At 45.8% G+C, this 18,460-nt stretch overlaps 1 protein-coding gene across 1 annotated transcript in view; it reads left to right on the top strand.

Moving 5' to 3' along the window:
- Positions 1–10,061, top strand: part of RPGRIP1L (RPGRIP1 like) — a 120,797-nt gene extending 110,736 nt beyond the window's left edge. Inside the window, exon 29 of the mRNA XM_060130206.1 lies at positions 9,800–10,061. The gene's annotated coding sequence lies outside the window, so the exon portion shown is untranslated. The remainder of the gene's footprint in view (positions 1–9,799) is intronic.
- The last annotated feature ends 8,399 nt before the right edge of the window (positions 10,062–18,460 follow it).

Below are 18,460 nucleotides of genomic sequence, written 5' to 3'. Positions count from 1 at the left end.
ATATTTCATTCATTTTTATTGCTAAATAATATTCCATTGTATGACTATAGTACACTTTGTTTATTCACTCATCAGTTGATAGATATTTTGGTTTTTTTCCCACTTCTGGGCAATTATGAATAATGCTGCTATGAACATTTGTGTACAAGTATTTCCGTGGAGGTATGTTTTCATTACTCTTGGGTATATACCTAGTTGTGGAATTTCTAGATTGTATGGTAACTATGTTTAACTTTTTGAGGAACTACCAGTTTTCCAAAGTGGCTACACCATTTTCCATTTATACATTTTGGATTTTTGAACCATGTGCTAATATTATCTATCTAAAATAATAAAATGTTATTAAATAATAAATTAGAGCTATACCCATTGACTTAGAGAGATTTCTATTATGTATTATGTTTATTTTTAAATATTTATTTATTTATTTATGCTGTGCCAGGTCTTAGTTGCAGCATGCGGGATATTCATTGGGCATGCGAGATCATTAGTTTCTGCGTGTGCAATCTTTGTAGTTGTGGCATACAGAATCTTTAGTTGCAGCATGCGTGTGGGATCTAGTTCCCTGACCAAGTATCAAACCCAGGCTCCCTGCATTGGGAGCGTGGAATCTTAGCCACTGGACCACCACTAGGTGTGTTTGTTTGTTTATTGGCCATGCTGCATGGCATGTGGGATCTTAGTTTCCCAACCAGGAATCGAACCCATACCTGCAGTAGAAGTGAGGATTCCTAACCACTGGACTGCCAGGGAATTCTCAAAGAATTTATTTATATATTTATTTATTTATATTATGTATTATGAAGGATCTAAAGCAAGATACCATAAAGTAAGAGAAATATACATAATATGATCATACTTTTATAAATTGAAGAGCAAAAAATTTGTGTGTTCACCCATATGCAACTTGTATCAGTCATAAATGCTTTTGCATACAAGATAACAATAAGCTAGACTAACAGTGGTTTAAACAAATAGTGTTTTATTTTTCTTCCATGATTGGTAGTCTAGATGTAGACAGCTTCTAGCATTGGCTTGGTAGCTTAGTATGGTCTTGAGAGATCCAGATCCTTTCCATATGTCTACTCCACCATCTTTAATATGTTGACGTATCACTGCAAGGCCACAAGATGCCAATAGCACCTACAGGCATCGTATGCGCATTCTACACAGGGAGAAGGGCAAAAGAGCAAACGAGTCAGCAAAACCCACCTAACTTCCACTAACATTTCATTGGCCAAAACTGGGTCACACGGCTGCCTCTAGCTCCAAGGTAAGCCAGGAAATATGAGGAAAAGATTATCATGATTGCGTTGGGCCAATCATGACCCATTGCCAGACTAAGCACCTTGTATCACAAATAGAATCAGGATTCTACTAGCAAAGAAGAATGGGAACATTGTCTGACACTATGTGTACATAAATACAAGATTATAGGAGAAGGGACAAATGTATGGAAGGATGCATGTCAGAGTGCTAACAATGATTTGGAAGGGTGGAGGGAGAAGACAAGGGCAGGCGGGTGGGTGGGAGTATAGAGTGATGCGTTAGTTAAAACCGCAACTAGGAATCAGAAACTAAACCCAGAAACCAGGACACATTCTAGCATACATTGAGTAGAACAAGGCCAACGTGAGAAACACTAAAGGAGGATGTATAACTTACCTCTTGGTAACATTGGTTTAGAGTTATTAGTTTCTTAAGAATGAGGAATTGGAGACTTGGAGACTGATGTCAGGAACCAACTGAATGTCTTTGGGTTTTATATTGATAAGTATAGTGATCTACTGTGAATGGAACAGATTTCTCGATTCAAAGAAAAATCAGCAGGAACTGCAAAAGAGTATGCTTTGGAGCTCCAAAATCATTCTACAGGAATACAAAAGGGGATAAAATCGGGCATTCATATAGAAATAAAAGCTTCACAGGTTGGGAACCACAAACCACAAAGTAAAACTTGACATGAAGTGTTTTAACAGAAGGGAATGTATGATGGGTGTCATGTAGTTTTTCAATGGCTAGAGATCCTCCGAGATCTCTTGCTCTGCTTTCCCCATCTGACCAAAAATTGATAGAGTCAGGGGCAGAGAATCTAAATCAGAACCAAAGCAGATGGGGTGCAAAGACATTGGATGCCTCTGGGGCCCCATCTCACATCCGTGCTGCCACATCTCAGATTCCAGCTGTGGCTTTAGTGGCCAGTTCTGTGACAGCTTCAACTCACTCCACTGTAACAGCATTTTGCCTGAGGTGTATACTGTGTTCTTTGCTGTGTGCTCTGCGACTTCTCTAAAGCTGTGAACACCTGTAGGAGTTTACTTAGCCTGTACACATGCTACAGCAATCCACTGCATGATTGAAATGATGATACCTTTGGGATCAGGCAATCCAGAGAGTGTTCATAAGATCTACAAACAAATGGCCCAAACTCCCATGCCACCTGACTGGGTTACACCAATGCCATGTCCTTGATTCACACCTATGGTCTCATGGGTCAGGAAGGCCCTTTGCTACTACCAGATATCAGGGAGAAAAAAATCTTGAGTTTGATTTATAGATCAGTAGGCCCAGTTTGTTGATGTGAGCTCAAAATGGATTGCTGCCACACCAAGCCTCACTTAAGGATGCCCCAAAGGACAGGGATGGATGTGTGTGGGCTCAGATGATGGCCTCCCTTCACCACAGCTGGTCCTGGCAACTGCTCAGGCTGCCGGTAGCACAGACTAACACTGAGCCCTCTATATGGTACCATCTCTCAAGGAGACCAGCCAGCCACTGATAGCAGCTTGCTTATGGTGGACTTTTTCCACTTTGGAGGGGGCAGGAATTTGTTCTTCCTTGAATTGCTATCTCCTCTGGATATGTGTTTGTCTTCCCTGTCCACAATGCCTCCACCAGTACCACCATTGGAGGGATAACAGAATTTCTGATTTACCAAGATAACTAATGGGAACCTGCTGTATAGCACAGGGAGCTCAGCTCAGTATTCTGTGATGACCTAGATGGGTGGGATGGGGGTGGAGGTGGGGCGTTGAGGGAGGTCCAAGAGGGAGGGTATCTATGTACGCATATAGCTGATTCACTTCATTGTACAGCGGAAACTAACACAACATTGTAAAGCAATTACACTCCAATTAAAAAAAAATAGAATGTCTGATTTACCAGATGAGATCCCACATCGCATTGCCTCCGCTCAAGGGATTCCTTTCACAGAAGAGGAGGGGTGACTGCTTCTACCAGATATTGCAGTGCCCAGAGGCAGCCACCCTCCGAGAACGAAGGAATGCCCTATTGCAGGCCCAGCTGAAGTTCCTTCTTAGAGACAACTGAGCAAGTTGAGGTACTGTCCTCCGGGATACAAATTATGTACTGAATCTCTAGCTAGCGTGGCCCTCTGTCCCCAATGGCTAAAATATATGACTCCAGAAACCAAAAGGTAGAAGCAGGAGTGTCCCCTTCACCACCACTCCCCATAACCCGATTGCAGAATATGTACTTCCCATGTCCGCAGTCTTAGGTTCTGTGAGGTCCTGTTTCCTGAGAGGGGAACCATTTCACCCAACACAGTAAGAGTCCCTCTGAAGCCACAAGTGTGCCATTATTTTGGGCTCTTCTTAATAGGCAGAAAAAAAAAAAAAGAAATTACTAAATGTGGTGGATTAATGATAGCCACACACTCCCCCCATAAAGATAGGATCTATTTTTCCTCTATTTTTCCTGTGACTACTTTGACCAGGAGAATACTGTGAAGGTGCTGCTGTGGAGGTTCCTGATGTCACCTTTAAGAAGTCCCCCATTTCCTTGGAGTTCTTCTTCACTTAACTGATCCATCTGAGCTCACTGGCTGATAAACACCCCGGCTGTGGTACCTCTTGGATCAGGAATGCCAACGTCTCTTCCCAAAGTTCTCCTTGACATGCGTTTCACTGGAGGCCACCTCCTTGGAATGTGACTGTCTTGTCACTATCATCATCATTTCTTGCCATGGCATAGCCACTCCTAGTACACATCCTCACGTTTAACATGTCTGCAGAGTATAGTCATTAGCAGCTGTGGTTTCTGCTGCTGGGAACAGTGAAGGAGGGCATCATTCTATAGAACACTATTACTAGTTTCCAAGGGAATGGAGAAACACCTGTGTTGCTAACTACCTGGCTTTCAGTTCAAGCAAAATGTCAGGGACGGCAGCTCAAAGAGTGCTTTCTGCCTGCTAATCCCAAGTCAGGACTCACGTATGCAGCCTAATCTATTTTTACTGCAGACATCTCACTTGAAATAGCTACAGTATTTACAAAGTAATCGTAAATATATATGTTTTCATATTACATGTCCATGGGAATGATTTGCATGGAAGGATTCTCAAATGCCAAGTAAAACATTACCATGGAGCTCTAGTTGATATAAAATGATTGCTTTTATGGCAGTTGACATCCCACTTTGGGTTAGTCTTATTATTGTCATTGTTTTTGTTACTAAAACCAGTGACACAGCATCAAAGGCATGATCCATGAAAGAAATAAGTGATAAGCTGGATTTCATTAAAATTTAAAACTTCTGCGCTGAGAAAGACACTGTCAAGAGAATGAGAAGATAAACCACAGACTGGGAGAAAATATTTGCAAAAGAGATATCTGATAAAGGACTGTTATCCAAAATATACAAAGAACTCTTAAAACTCAACAATAAGGAAATAAACCACCCAATTTAAAAATGGGCCAGAGATCTGAACAGACACCTCACCGAAGAAGATAGACAGATAGGTGGTAAGCATATAAAAAGATGCTCTACATCATATGTTACTATAAAACAACAAATTAAAATAACAGCAAGTTACCACTATACACTTACTAGAAGGGCCAAAATCTGGAAAACTGACAGCACCTAATGCTGACAAGAATGTGACACAGCAACTCTCAAGCATTTGCTGGTGGAATGTTTGCAAGACAGTGTGGCAGTTTCTTACAAAGCTAAACGTATTCTTACCATACAACCCAGCAATCAAGCTCCTTGATATTTACCCAAGTGAGTTGAAAACATATGTCCACACAAAAACCCATATACGGATGTTTATAGGAGCTTTATTCATAAATGCCAAAACTTGGAACAACCAAGATGTCCTCAATGGATGAATGGATAAATAAACTGTGGTACATTCAGACAATGGAAAGTTATTCGGTACTAAAAAGAAATGAACCATGAAAGCCTTGAAAAGACACAAAGAAAACTTAAATGCATATTACTAAGTGAAAGAAGCCCATCTGAAAAGGCTGCATACTGTACGATTCCAACTATATGGTATCCTATAAAAGGCAAAACTATGGAGACAGAGAAAAGATCTGTAGCTGCCAGGAGTTAGCGGGGGAAGGAGGGATGGATAGGTGGAGCACAGAGGATTTTAAGGGCAGTGAAACTACCCTGTATGATACTATAATTGTGGACACATGTCATTATACATTTGTCCAAATCCATAGAATGTACAACACCAAGAGTGAACCCTAATGTAAACTATGGACTTAATGATGTGTCAATGTAAGTTCACCGAACGTAATAAATGTACCACTCAGGGGCTAAATGTTGATGGCAGGGGAGACTGTGCATGTGCAGGGGGAATGGGGGAAGACAATTTTGTACTCTCTGTACTTAGCACTCAATTTTGCTATGAACCCAAAACTGCTCTAAAAAATAAAGTCTATTTTTAAAACTACGGAATAGCCTACCATTTTTTCCTCACATTCTGCTTCTTTGAAGCCCTGGAGCTGTTTAGTTATTAAGAAGCTCTTTCATATAAGAGTCTTGGGTGACAGTAGAAAAGTATAGCTTCAATCTGTATGAAAACAGAGATAGCTGAGTCCACTGAACGAGGTTCACCACTTCTGCTCCTAACTGACCACATGTCCATAATTAGGCCAACTTCCTGGACATTTCACCTCCACCTGAATATGAGCATATTTGACTAAATGGTTCTAAAATCACCTGCACCTTGAAAGTGTGATTCTTTTATTTTTATTTTCCATTTTTTATTTCCACAATCAGAAGCTGGTAAGGTTTCAGGGCCATTGTCACACTGGACCCAATTAATCTAGAGAGAACTTAACTTTGGAAGTCAGGCAGTAACTTGTAGTGGATAAATAAGAGGAAAGATGCTGCAGGACCAGAGACATCAGCCAGCAAACCTGGCAGCACCCTGTCCTCCGCAGAGGAGAGACTCAGAGCTGACAGAAGATCCCTTGTGATTTACACAGAGAGGTTCTCAAGCACACATTCCTCCCCAATAAGGGAAGAATCGAATGATTCAGTATGGATATTCTGAAGGGACACAGCTAGAACACAAGACACACAGAGAAAGTCTTTATGAAATGGAAGGAAAAAGAACTGTGAATGTTTATCAGATTTTATATTCTTAAAAAGTAAAAAGAGGATTACACTGTGGTAATGGCAGAATAACAACTAAACTGACCTCTGGATAAATATATTAAAAAAACCAAATATATGAATGCGCTGGAGAAAGTCCCAAAGCAGGTAAAAACTAGAGAAATATCTCTCTCTCTTCTCTGTCTCGCTCTCTGTCTCACTCTGTCTCTCTGTCTCTCTGTCTCTGTCTCTGTCTCTGTCTCACACACACATACACACACACACACACACACACACACACACACAGAGCTCTTTGCCTGAGGGCAGACCTTAGTCAGCTACCATGCATCTGGCTAAACCTCAAACGCTTAGTCTCACAGGCATGAATAATCAGAGGAGTTTAGGGTGACCACAGCAGTTAGAAAGCGGGAAGCTGGGGGAACATCATGAAAAGAAGAGACCCACGGAGGGGGAGCCCTAAATTTAGTGTATAAACTCTGCTCAGATCTCTGGCTGCCTCTGACCTACATGCGCATGGGACAGATTTCAAGCAGTCCAACTAAGGATAAAAGAACCAAACTGAGATTTCAGTTGCTGTCCACCACAGAAGACGTACAATTTGGAGTTTGAATTCACCCAAATTAACTGCTCATTAAGTAGACACACAAACAAAAAAGAAATCAAGAATCTTCAGAGGAATATGATGAATTCACAGTCTTTACAACATATCATTCATAATATTCAGGATATTATGCAAAATTACCAGACCTACAAAGACATAGGAAAATGTGATCCATACTCAAGAGAGAAGGTAACCAATTGGAGACACTAACCCTAAAATGACCCAGAAGTTGGGATTCTCAGACAGGGTTTTAAAGCAGCTATTATAACTATGCTCAGTAATGTAAAGAAAAGTGTGCTTGTGTAACAAAGGAACAAATAGGAAATCTAGGCAGAGAAATAGAAACAATTAAAAAGAACCAAGTGGAAATTCTAGAACCAAGAATTAAAATCCAAAATTAAAAATGGACAGCTGATTGTAGATAACAAAAGAGAGTTAGATTAAAAATGTATCAGTAGACACTACTCTATGGAGCACAGTGAAAAAATTTTCAAAAGTGAACAAAGCCTCAGTGATCTGTGGGAAAATATGATAAAAAAATCTAGTATACATGTAATTGGAATCCTAAAAATAGAGGAGAGATGAAATGGAAAAAATATTTGAAGAAACCAAACCAGGATATATAAAGGTAAACCACACCTATCATTATCATAGTCAATCTGCTGAAAACTAAACCTACAGAGAGAACCTTGAGCGGCCAAAGATAAATGACATATTACATGTAGGGGAAGAATGCTACAAATGATCTCTGGCTTATCATTAGAAAAAAATGGAGGCCAGAAAACAGGGAAATCACATCTTTAAAATGCTGAGAGAAAAAAATGCCAACTCATAATTCTACATCAACAAATATCCTTCAAGAATAAGGCAAAGTAAAAATATTTTCTATAAATAAAAGGTAAGAGAATTTGCTACCAGCAGACCTGTACTACAAAAGGAAGTTCTTCAGGCCCGAGGGAAGCAATACTGAATAGAAAGTAGCCATTAAACTTGCCATTAATAATGTAAAAGACTTCTGACTGAACATCACCATCATGGAGGTAATGAAATATTACATAATTGTTGGTGCTCTTCACCAAATATTTCTGATTTTCCTCCTTTAGGCATATGGTAGAATTGCCAATTCCACTTATTGTAGTTGAGTGTGGTCATATAACTTGCTTTAGTCTACAGCATGTGGCAGAAACTTTATCGAACTGTACAGTATGCTTCATTTTCTGTTTTTCCAGCCCTAGCAGTCATGAAAACACAGAGATAGCATAGACTAGGTCTTGAGTCTTCCCACAAATCATCTCTTAGACAATAATTCATTTCCACCACCAGTCAACTGTGAGATCCTGCCTGGACCCCTTCCCCTCAGTCTCATTTTCCTTACAGTAAATGGAGTTGGTGTAGGGAAGCGGTCCCCAACCTTTCTGGCACCAGGGACCAGTTTTGCGGAAGACAATTTTTCCACGGAAGGGGGACGGGGGTGGGGGTGGGGAATAGTTCAGGCGGTAACGCGAGCAATGGGGAGCGGCAGATGAAGCTTTGCTCACTCGCCGCTCACCTCCTGCTGTTCAGCCCGGTTCCTAACAGGCCGAGGACCAGTACCGGGCCACGGCCCACGGGTTGGAGAGCCCTGGTATAGGGCAACGAAGATGGGGATTGTAACCTCCAAGATCCCGTCTGGCTCCAGCGCTCTGTAATTGCAGGACTCTGAGAATAGGTACACATCCCTCTCGTCACAAATCCTGGAATTCTGTCTATTTCTTGGTTTGCTGACTGAAGAGGTTTCAAAAAGCTGCAATATGTGATGGCACCCAACGCAAGCTTTAATAATTAAAAAGCGGGGCGGAGCTGGTGTTGACCAAGATGCAAAACAAAATACATCTATAAAAGAAATGGGCCCCACTCAAAGACATAAATCACGCTTCCTGCTCATATATTTCCCGCTGTACTTTCCCTGAAGCTTTGTTGTTCATTTTTCTCACCATCAGTAAGTAAAAATTGTTTGTTACATGTGTAACGACTTAGTGTTTTCCCTTCTGAACCATGGTGCTCTCTAGTTAAGGGGCACATATTCTTTGCACCTGTTCTGATTGTCATTGGTGTTATTAAAGAAAAAGCCTTTCCACTTGGGTTTATTCAGAGAGGGTTAACATCTGATTTTACATGGAACTATTTAAAAGAAAAAAAAAGCAGCGTGTCCTGAAGCGCTTCTAGCATAGGGTGTGGAAGTATTTGATGTCCTGGTGCTTGTTCATAAAAGAATGTTGTTTTGAAATGTGCAGTGAAGTCAGGGAACAGAGACCCAAAGAAAGTTCCCATAGACATCAAATCAAATCAACCCCCTCCCCAAAATACTTCCCTCTCGGACCACAGGGCCCCTTGGCTCTGTGCCCACCATCTGTGCTCAGGGAGGCCCCAGCCTGGCTGCCTGGAGGGATGTGTGAATATGGGCTTGTCCTAGTCAGGGCACTGATAGAGGTCATTCGTGTACCAGGACCCACAGTACCAGGCCGCCCCAGTGGCCTGGAAGACACCTCACTGTCAAGGAAACCAAACATACACCAACCACAATCCTCCAACTCAGCTTTAGTCAGCTCACCTTCCCCTACAAAATAAGACCCACTCACCTTGTAAGGAAAGCCCCGACCAGCCAAACATGCACTGCTTCTGCATCGCCTCTTCTAACATCTATAGAACTCCCTGTTGCCCAAAATCCCTTGGGAAGAGTGCCCCACTGCTTGTGAGGCACGGTACTCCCCCAGTCCATGGATTATTTTCCCTTGAATAAAGGAATCAAACTTGTTACTAAATTGTTTACTTTTTGTCACTTCACAGCACAAACAGGCAGGAGGAGAGACATTTGTCAATGGTGAACCAGTCTCTGAAGGTGGTCTGCAAGAATGTATCACCCAGGTAGCAGCCCTTCCCCATGAACCCATGGTTCGTGGATTACACAGGCTCCGGACAAGCAGCCTCAGCTGCCATGGCTCACAGGCCCAGCCACTCCACGGCATGTGGGATCTTCCCGGACCGGGGCACGAACCCGCGTCCCCTGCATCGGCAGGCGGATTCCCAACCACTGCGCCACCAGGGAAGCCCAAGGTAAGTCATATTTTAATGCAAGTTTTTAAGAACCATAGATTAATGCAAAAAAACCATGATGAATGAATTGTCAACATTTTAAGTAAAGACAGGATCCGTAACAATGCATTCCTCGGTCATATTGCAGCCTGAGGCAAAAGGAATACACTGGCTCTGTCTTTATTTAAAATTTTGATATTTCGTTCATCATAGACCTCTATATTTTGATCGTTTAAATGTTGAATTAAAATATGATTGATCTGGGGCTTCCCTGGTGGCGCAGTGGTTGAGAGTCCGCCTGCCGATGCAGGGGACACGGGTTCGTGCCCCGCTACGGGAGGATCCCACATGCGGCGGAGCGGCTGGGCCCGTGAGCCATGGCCGCTGAGCCTGCGCGTCCGGAGCCTGTGCTCCGCAACGGGAGAGGCCACAACAGTGAGAAGCCCGCATACCGCAAAAAAAAAAAAAAAAAAAAAAAAAAATATGATTGATCTTTAGGGCGTGCCCTGAAATGTGCCCGAGGCAGTGCCTCACCTGCCTCACCCTGTCCCAGCCCTGACCCACACACTCTGCAATGACAGGATCGGCCTCCCATCCACCCTCCCACACTCTCAAAAGTCACCTTTCCCAGGTGGTGGAGGAAGACAGGGTTTGTTAAGAATCTGTTCCCTGTCAGTGGTCACTGCAGCCCGACCCTCTGTTGTCATTCATCTCCTCATGTCTGTCCGTTCCGGCCTTGGGCCTCTCCGGTGTGTCAGGAGTTGCACCAGCATCTCCCAAGCACACTATTGTATGTGACCAACTTTTACTTACTTAAGGTCTTGGGCAGAGCAGATCAGAGAGGCAGCAGGTGATGACAGTCCATAATTACATTAATTGCACTAAGAAGAAACAGCTCTAAGTTGGAAGTTGCTAGTCCTCAGTTTTCCTAGATCTCATCAGCCATTGCCTCCCGGCAACACAAGACATTACTGGGGGTGGGGGACTCTTCACTCCCATCTCTTTTTCTAGGACCCCAAACTCCTCGAGGTCTCAACAAGGTAAGTCCATAAATCCTTTCACTTGTGCACAACCGAACTCTTCTTTGTCTAAACCTCCTCATCTAGCTTGTGGCCCTGGTCACACCTTTCTCAGTCCCGCAGGCCCATTAAAGGGGTCTCTCCAAATACCAGAAGCGTTTTACCTCTGTGTGGAACTCTCCCAAGGGGCGAAGGGGCTGCAAAAGTGACAACTTTTGCGCCAACCTTTTTTCTCCTCCTGTATTAAATCAAATACAGGACTTAATGGCCTGTGCACAGGTCTGAGAGTCACCATAGTAAGGGCTGTCTCTTTCATCGCGGTCCTCAGCTCCACGACCTGGGCCTGGCACAGGGCAAATGCTGGATGGAGCCGCCATGTCCATCAGGCGGTGGAGGGTGGGGGTGGAATCACTCCCAAGCACGCGGCCGCCATGCTGCTCATTCTAAGACTCCTTTGGTTCCAGAGTCCCAAGAGGCTTTCAGGAAGGATCTAGTCCACCCCCTCCTCCCTGAGTACTGCTTGTGCCCCAGCTCCCTCTCTCTCCCCCACATTAAGGCTCCTCCCCAGAAGATGCTCAGCTCCTGATGCCACAGCACAGAGCCAAAGCCCCCGAGTCTGAGACAGGAGAAGAGCCTGGGTTCGCATCCCAGCTCCCCCTGCGCCTTGGCAGCACGACCCGTGCCCGTTTCATCGTCTCTCCGGGCGTCAGTTTCCGCCTCTGCAGACTGAGGATCATAAATAGTACTACCTCCGGTCACCATGGCTGGGGGGCTTAACCAAGCTATCCCACGCTGCACGCTCAGGAGAGCGCCTGGCACACGGTAAGTGCGCGTGCACGTCAGCCACTCCTGCGACCTCCTGGCCTGGGGGGGACTTTATTTTTCAGGGTGAAGGAGGCAGACAGAGCAGCAGGTCGTCTTAGCGTGCCTGAGACCCTGGGCTGGGGTGCTCTCCCATTCACCCTTGGTTGCATGGGGTCTTTCCATTCCCAGCAGCACTAAAAGACCGGGAGGCCCCTGGAAAAAGATCCCTCTGCTCCAGAGGAGAAGAATCTTGAGGTTTTCAAGTGTAAATGACCTTTAAGGCTGGAGCAAGGGGAGTCAAGTGTGCACACACATCACTTGAAACAGATCCCTGGCTTCAGAGACAAACCCCAAACTCCCTGGCCGCAGGCCGGGCCTGGAATGGAGTCTGTCTAATGATAGCAATGCAAAGAGGCAGAAAGCCTGCCTTCTTAAGTGTTCGCATAAAACTTGGGCTTTAGAGCACTTTTTTATTTCCAGAGAAGAAGTCTTTGTGGGTGTACTGGGTCAAGGATGGCTTTTCAAAGCGTGCCCCACACCCCATATGGAAGAGCGCCTCAGGGAGGGCTAGGTTCCTGCAGAATACTTCACAGTAGGAGGGAAAAGGGGAACACCCCCTGTCTGTCCTCCAGGTCAGTGAGAATTCCTCAGCTTGCTTAAGCCCCAGAGACCAGCTTCAGCTGTTGGACCCACCCCATGTTCTACCCCCAGCCCTACCTTCCTGCCCCCCATCCTTTACTGGCTTGAAAGATGCTATCAGAGTCCAGAGCCTCCATGTGGGCCCCAAAGGAACAGCTGGGACTCAGCCAGCCAGCACCATCACCTCCCAGGCAGCAAACAGGACCCCAAGACGCAGACTGACATAAGCTTTTTACAAACCTCTCCGGAGCCAGCTGGCCTTCCCTACTTCAGAACCAAATGCCAGGAAACTCCGGCTGGCCCGCCAAGCCCCCAGGACTGCGGGATGAAGGACTTGCTGACATGTGCCTTTGTCCTTCACTGCTCCGCTCCCCCGCCCTCCCTGCCTGCACCATGCACCACAGCTCAGCAGAGCCAACTGAGTCCACGCAGCCCTTAACGCAAGGCTGAGAAAGCCAGCCAGCAGATCGCTGGTTTCCCGCAATGCCCATTCTCCAACACATTGCTGGGAATACACTGGATGGTCCTGGATCCAAGCAGCCATCCCAGACCCACTCCTGGTCAAAAAAGGAGACGGGTCAAGTCTTCCAACCAAAGGCCACCACTCATTTCTTGGTGAAAGCTGTGCTCCGCAGTCTCCCAGGATGCTCTCTGCTTTTCTCCCCTCTTCTTCTCCTCAAGGGGCATCATCACAATTTCTGGGACCCAACAGACCTGGACCACCTTAGGCCCCAGGCTTCCATCGGTATCACAGCCCATCAGTGTCACGTGCAACAAATGAGAGCAATTGAGAAGAAAGCAAGATCTTCATCGGGGTTCTTGGGAAAAAACAGCTGACGAGATCCCAGGCTTACCCACCACAGAACTGCTTGCTATCCATTCCTCCACCTCTCCCGTCCCTCCCCGCTTCTCCCACAGGCTCCAGGCACCAAAACAGGCTTAAGTCTCTTCTTTCTCCTCTCTCTCTCAAAACCTCTCTCCCTACCTCGCCAGATCTGCTTCCACCCCAGAAATCTTGCCTTTAAACTCTCCCTACTGCGGGCTGCTTCTGCAGCCCATTCTAATCCCCATATCAAAAGGCCCAACAGCCTTGGCAAGCACCGCATTTCCCAGCTCCCCACCCCATGACTCCCAACTTCTATGATTTTGCCTGTCTTTACTGCTGTCACCCCTTAACCTGTCACGTGCAAGCACGTCTCCTAATGATGCAAAAAGACCCAAACACCTCAATTCTGGAAGCTTACCAAAGGTCAAGCATTTACTTATCCATTAAAACTCTCTGTGCTAGAGCAATTTACATTTGTATTTGCAAGGAAAACATAACTAGCCCAGCAGATAGCAATTTATGGCTTTTCTCTATTAACTCAAGCAGGCAAAAAGGAAGCCCCACCGGCCATGCAAAACAAGTCCCCCTGGTCTTTCTCCCTCTACCAAAGAAAAAGAAAAGAAACCCTGCATCACCGCCACTCCCCACCCCCAGTTCGGGCCGATCTCACTTTAAGAGTTTTGGGAGGCCTGGGCTCTGTGAGGAGGGAGCACACTTCAGGACTGAAAGTTTCCATGGCTTGGATCGTCAAAGTCCAGCGTTCCTGTAGGTTTTGACTTGAGCTGAGGTCAGTGCAGGACGAGGGAGGGAAATGGGCTTAAATGCTGACTTCCTGGAAGGTCTTTTCCATTTTGTAATGTCGGCCGTGGGTCAGACCATCTCAGGGAATAAGCTGTAAGTGGAGGTGAGTCTTTCCATATGTCTCACATGAAAATTGAAAACGATCAGCTAATGTAGTCCAGAATCCCTTCGAAACATTTGTATTGTTTCAAGAAAAGAAAAGGAAAAATGTAAGCCCAGCTGAACTTCACGGGGTTTCTAATTAAAAGGTACAAAGCAGGAGGAAAACTCACCCCCGAAATTAAGTCAAAGGGAGACCTCAGTGTGCAACAGGTGGGACTGTGAGTCCAAGTGGACATTTAATAAGCACAGTCTGATAAGGGTGGTGACATACTATAGCCAAGGAATTCTAAAATTGTTTGATGGGAGAAGAGAGGCTGGTGAACTCCTGAGAGATCATTTAAAATAATTTTCTCAGTACTTACTATGGGATTTGACATATACAGTGCAAGAAAGGTTGGGGAAGATAATGGACAGCCATTCCCTCCCAGGACTGGCACTACACAGTGGAGTAGCAGACAATAGTCCCCTATTCCCTGCCCCTCAATACAGTCCCTCCCACAGATATATGAAATCCACTATTAGACATTCTTTCCTTTGGATTAAACATTGTTAACAATCATGGGTAGAGAACACATTTCTTCCAAATCCCCCAAAGACTAAGAGTTACATTTTATTTCCATTCTGTTGTGGTGCTTCTACAGGAGAGCGTGGAGGTATTTAGTTTCAGAATGACTCAGGTAATTTTTTTTTTTATTTCTAATTACCAAAGTGATACATGCTATATTGAGTGAAATGCTGTAATGTCTTGGGTTTGCTTTAAAATAAGACAGAGGTGAGGGAGTAGGTGGGGATACAGATGAAATAAGACTGAGCTGATCACGGTTGAAGTTGAGTGATGGGTGCATGGGAGTATGTTAGCCCATACTCTCTACTCTTATATATGTTTGAAATTTTCCATAACAGAAAGCATATTTTTAAGAAAGGAAAACAATAAGACTGCAATAAAATAGTAATATGTCTTGTTGCATAATATCCACAAATTATTAAAAATTATTTTTAAAAATTTAATCTGGAGGGACTTCCCTGGCGGTCCAGTGGTTAAGACTCTGAGCTCCCAATGCAGGGGGCACAGGTTCAATCCCTCACCAGGGAACTAAGATCCCACCTCCCGAACGATGTGTCCCCCAAAATTAATTTAATTAATTAAAAGTCTTATTAAAAAAATTTAACCTGGAAAGTTAGTCATCTATAATACTATTCCCCATCCCCACCCAGAGATTACTGCTGTCAACAGCTAGTGTCTGTTCTACCAGATTTTTTTTTCAATCCTAGAATTCTAAAGTCAAAAAGAACCTTAGAAGCTGTCTAAGGCCCAGTGTCTTCACCTGTGAGGGAGCCGAGGGCCAGAGAGGGCAGGTGAGTGTGAGGCGGGCTCCAAACTGGAGTCCACATCCCCTGCCCCACGGTCAGTCTCCCCTGAACCTCGGCAGAGGTGTTTTTCCAAAGCCCACACTTGGTTAATTCCCTAGTTCACAGTCTTTCTAGATAGAGCGGCAAGAGACACGACAGTCAAGCCAAAAGGACGAGGGCTTACCATCCCAGACAGGAAGTCGATCCCACAGAGCTCCGTGATGAAGACAGGAAACCAGCTCCCACTTCCTCCATTTGGGGACTGAAAATGCTGTTTACATTCTTTGCAGAGATCAAAGCGTGAACTCCTGTCCCTACCACAACCCCCGGGACATATATGCACAGCTCCAGTTGGCAGCTATAGCGACCATTAGCTTAAAACCTGTCAAAACAGAGTTTAATTGGGAAGGAAAAGCAGATCCCGACCCTGTCTCCAGGTACCCTGTTCTTGGGTGCAGAAGAGCAAGAGAGCTTAAGTAAAGTTGAAGGTAAACCTCCGGGCGTCATCCCTCCTGGACGGCGAGATGAACTGGCCGGGGTGCTGTCAGTCTTGCACCCGGGCCACTTCTTATGCCCATGCAATCAGACTTCCCGGCACATCCCAGGGCTGTATCTGCCAAAAACCCCGAGGAAGTTAATAAAGTCAGAATAGAGTCATCAAGCTCTACGATACAAAGGCCACTGCAGATACGTATCCACGGCTCCCTTAAGGCCCAAAGGAGCCTGCAACTTTCTTCATTCACTTATTATCCTTAACAAGCCATCCTCACAGGAAGTGCACATGTGACCTACAGGCTTTGTAGGATGGACAGAAGCACAAAGAACATTGCTATCGAGATTGCATTTCAGTGTTTCAATCAGAGCTGCCACAGACAGTAGCACTCACCGGTCGTAATAATCTATTGATTAGTTTCCTGTCGCTGCTGCAACAAACTACTCCAAACACAGTAGCTTAAAACAACCCAAATTTATTATCTCAGAGTTGTAGTTGTCACAGTTTCAGGTGGGCTTGATTGGTTCTTCGGCTCTATGTCTCCCGAGGCCAAAGTCAAGGTGTCAGTTGGCCTGGGTTCTCATCTGGGGACTCTGGGAAGAATCCACTTCCAAGCTCATTCAGTTGTTGGCAGCATTCAGTTCCTTGAGGCTCTAGGGCTGAGGTCCCCACCCCCTTGCTGGCCGTCAGCTGGGGCCTGCTCTCAGCTCCTCAAGGCCATCTGCACTTCTTGTCACACTGCCAGGTGGACTGAATCTGGCTCAACAAGCCTTCCTGGCAGGAGACACTGGTGGATGGAGCCCCACAAGCTGAGCAAGGCCCATTCCCTGCCTTCAAGCAGTTAAACAGAGAGGGAAGCAGACGAAGAGACGGAGGAGGCACCCACAAACTCAGATGAAAAGAACATGCAATTTTCCTCTTTCAACAAGTCAATTTAATTGAAGGCACAAACCCCCATTCCCTTTCTTCCTGGTTGCTCTGAAGTTTTTTGTGGGGAGAAGGGGCTTATGAGACACAGGCTCTGGGAAAGGGGGCATCTCTGGCCCAGGGCGTTACCTGCCTGTGATGGTATCATTTCGGAGAGTTCCACTCCCACGCTGGTGACCGTTCCTGTGGCTTCCTCCTGTAGCATTCTTTGTTCCTTCTCAAGAGCCTCTTTTGAGCTTGTATGAGTTTGGGTTCCTCCAGAATCAGACCACAAGACAGTTTGTTTGGAGGTGATACCCAAAGCTAGTAGGGGAGTACGGGAGTGAGACAGGGAAGGGAAGGAAGCTGACACCGAGCATGTTATCACAGTACCTCGTGGGCAGGTGGAGCTCAGTCTCGCCTGGGAACTCTGGGAAACAATGTAGAGTGATTCCATGTGAGGGGAAAGAGCTGGGCTATTGATCCACCAGCTCCATCAGTCATGAGGTCAGGGCTGCTGTGGTGTCAGTTTCCCGGCACAATGACCTGCCATGTGCATGGCGGTCAGGCAGAAGGCAAGGAGAAGGTACAGCCCAAGGGCCACAGGAGCTGGAGGACACCAACTGCTTCTGCTGCAAGGCCTGACTCTGTGTGTCCCCGAGTCTCTCCTGTGCCAGGCTGGGAGACTGGAAACTAACTCTGCAAGGCGGTCTAAGGCCTTTTCTGCCCAGATCCGTCCTATGGCTGGTTTGCCTCTAGACTCTTCAAGGTCCCCCAGCAAGTCAAGCTCAGGGGCCCTCTGTTCTCAAACCCAGCAAAGCTGTCTAGTTTCCCACCTACTGTGGGGCAAGGACACGGCCCCTTCTCAAGCCCCCAGCAGCTTCTACACTCCCATCTTCTTCACCTCTCCCTCTGCCCTCCCCCCACCTGGCCTGAGGACCTGTCATCTCACCTCAGGGATGGGAAGACTGTCCTCTTTTACCAGCACATAGTGACCTGAAGCTACTGTTTTTGACAGGGACCTCCCCATCCCCTACAGGGCGCAGTATGTCACCTTGGCAGCCTATCACCCTGGTATACGGCTCTCCTTCTCTTGCAACGATGAGTCTGGGAAGAGTGTACAAGGGAACACAAGAAACCCCTTTAAAGGCTTATCTTATCACCCAGACATGCACCCCAGTAGCCAGAATCCAAGGCAAACGTAATATGTGCCACCATGAAGCGCTTTCACGGGAGAGAGAAGAATCCCACTGGAGGCAAGCAAAGAAGGCTGCGTGAAAGAGGCGAGAGCATGTGCTGTGCTCCTGGAGGGATGAGTGAGAGCCCAGCCAGTGGAGGTGGGCTGTGAATCAAGGCAGACGCATGGGGGGCCCAGGTCGGCCTCGCCTCCCGTGGCCTGTGCTTACGGCACTGGGGCCGGGGAGGGAGATCAATACGCCTGGGAATGTCAGGCCAAGGTGGGACTTCCCAGAATG

Source organism: Lagenorhynchus albirostris, chromosome 19 (assembly GCF_949774975.1).
Source record: "Lagenorhynchus albirostris chromosome 19, mLagAlb1.1, whole genome shotgun sequence".
Taxonomy (NCBI): domain Eukaryota; kingdom Metazoa; phylum Chordata; class Mammalia; order Artiodactyla; family Delphinidae; genus Lagenorhynchus; species Lagenorhynchus albirostris.
Note: the sequence above shows the minus strand (reverse complement) of the source record. Positions and strands in the feature narration are given on the sequence as shown.